The following is a 2,566-nucleotide window of genomic DNA, read 5'->3' as shown; positions in this document are numbered from 1 at the left end:
TAGAGACAGAGTCTTACTTTATCTCCCTTGGTAGAGTGCCGTGGCATCACACAGCTCACAGCAACCTCCAACTCCTGGGCTTAGGGCCTCCCGAGTAGCTGGGACTATAGGTGCTGGGCTATTTTCTTGTTGCAGTTCGGCTGGGGCCGGGTTGGAACCCATCACCCTCGGTATATGGGGCCAGCACCCTACTCACTGAGCCACAGGTGCCTCCCTCTCATCAGAATTTTTTTTTTTTTTGAGACAGAGCCTCAAGCTGTCCCCCTGGGTAGAGTACCGTGGCATCACAGCTCACACCAACCTCCAACTCCTGGGCTCAAGTGACTCTCCTGCCTCCGCCTCCCAAGTAGCTGGGACCACAGGCGCCCACCACAATGCCTGGCTATTTTTTGGTTGCAGCCATCATTGTTGTTTTGGTGGGCCTGAGCTGGATTTGAACCCACCGCCTTAGGTGTATGTGGCTGGCACCTTAGCCACTTGAGCCACAGGCGCCGAGCCTCTCATCAGAATTTTTAATTGTGTTTTGATTCTATAAAATACCTTATTTGTCCCTTCACTTAGTTGAAGGTTACAACCTCATAGGACCATATAAAGTGATCTTAACTACTGTTCCTTCAGTATTTCTATGTAATTAAGAAGGACACCAGAGTGTAATTATCTCTGTTGGAATACTGCTTGCTCGGTGTGCCTCTTTTCCATTTTAAAGCCTATTTATTTATTTATCAAGACAAGGTCTTTCTGTGTTGCCCAGGCTCGAGTGCAGTGGCATGGTCATAGCTCACTGCAGCCTCAAACTCCCTGTCTCAAGTGATCCTCCCACCTCAGCCTCCCAAGTAGCTGGGATGAGGCCCAACTAATTAAAAAAAAATTTTTTTTTGTAGACAAAGAATCCTACTGTGTTGCCCAGGCTGCTCTTGAACTTCTTTGAAGCTTCTTTAAATGTCCAGAAGCTTTTGGATGACTCCAAGGCACAGAGAACATGTGGTAGGCTCCCCACAGAGGACCAGGAGCCGGTCAGCCTTGGGCTCCATTTTGGGAACCCTATAAATCAAAAGAAGCCCTGTATGTTTTCATTACATACTTAAAAATAAAGACATTTGGGGAATTTTTGTTACCTTTACATCTAGCATCCAGAGAAGGACATCTATACTTTTATCTCATATGCTATTAATCATGGTCTTATAAAAAAAAAGTGGAGATTATTGAAATCCCTGAAATGTGTTAATACCACATAATGGTAGTTATTTCAAATATACAGAAATTAGGGAAATTTTCATAGCAACTGTCACTGAGCTATCTTATAAACCAAAGAACATGAAATTATACTAGTGCACATACATAGTAAGAGAAACCACCATTTTAAAGTCCAAACATTATATGTGGTATTTTCTTTCTTTTTTTTTTTTTTTTGAGATAGAGTCTCAAGCTGTTACCCTGGGTAGAGTACTGTGGCATCACAGCTCACAGCAACCTCGAACTCCTGGGCTTAAATGATTCTCTTCCCTCAGCCTCCCAAGCAGCTGGGACTACAGACACCCGCCACAATGCCTGGCCATTTTTTGGTTGTAGTTGTCATTGTTTGGCAGGCCCGGGCTGGATTCGAACCCACCAGTTCCGGTGTATGTAATTGGCTCCCTAGCCACTTGAGCTACAGGCACAGAGCCTATATGTGGTGTTTTCAATAGGAATTAAATTGATGACCAAAATGGATATCTTGATTCTTTTTAACAATCTCCTTTTATAGATATTTAATTTAACTTCTAGCATGAAAATAGTGCTGGGCTTCTCCCACCAGGCAGCCAGTCTTGTGCCCTGGTCATCAAAGTTCTCACAAGTGTGGCTTCTCTTTTTTAGGGCCAGGTGGTCTATGAATCAGTAAAAAGTCACAGATGGGGACAGAGGAACAAGTTAAAGGCCATCTAGGGGAAGTAATTGGCCAGATTCAAAGTGTGAGAAAGGCTACATGGTAACCACTACCAAAAGGGTCAGTCAGCCTGTGGCATGAATAATTTGGGGATTAAGGGAGGAACTCTTACAGATTAAGAAAGATCCTTAAAAGAGAGACTTTGGAGGTATAGACACCAAGCACAATGGGTGCACCTTATTTGAATCCTAATTTGAACAAGCCAATGTAAAAACATTTCATTAGACAATTGGAATAATTTAAATATGGACTGGACATTAGAATATAATGAACTATTAGTTAATTTTGTTAGGTGTGAAAGGTTATGATTTTGTAAGAAGATTCTGTAAGTGCAGTGACACCATGTCTGGGATTTGCTTTAGAATATCACAGCAAAGTGCATTACTCAGTAGTTAGATAAATAGTGCAGCAGTGCACAGAGGGAGGCAGGGTGGGCAGATAGAGGAGGGGAAGCCGTGAGGAGATGGCGGTGGTCTTGGCTACAGGAGGGATCCCTAGGATCCCTGCACATTCTGCTTTTGTGCACCCTCTGGAATTTTCTTTCCTTTTCCTTTTTTTTGAGACAGAGCTTCAAGTGTCACCCTGGGCAGATTGCTGTGGCATCACAGCTCACAGCAACCTCCAACTCCTCTGCTCTTGCCT

Source organism: Otolemur garnettii, unplaced genomic scaffold (assembly GCF_000181295.1).
Source record: "Otolemur garnettii isolate 467f Iridium unplaced genomic scaffold, OtoGar3 scaffold00088, whole genome shotgun sequence".
NCBI classification, from domain to species: Eukaryota; Metazoa; Chordata; class Mammalia; order Primates; family Galagidae; genus Otolemur; species Otolemur garnettii.
Note: the sequence above shows the minus strand (reverse complement) of the source record.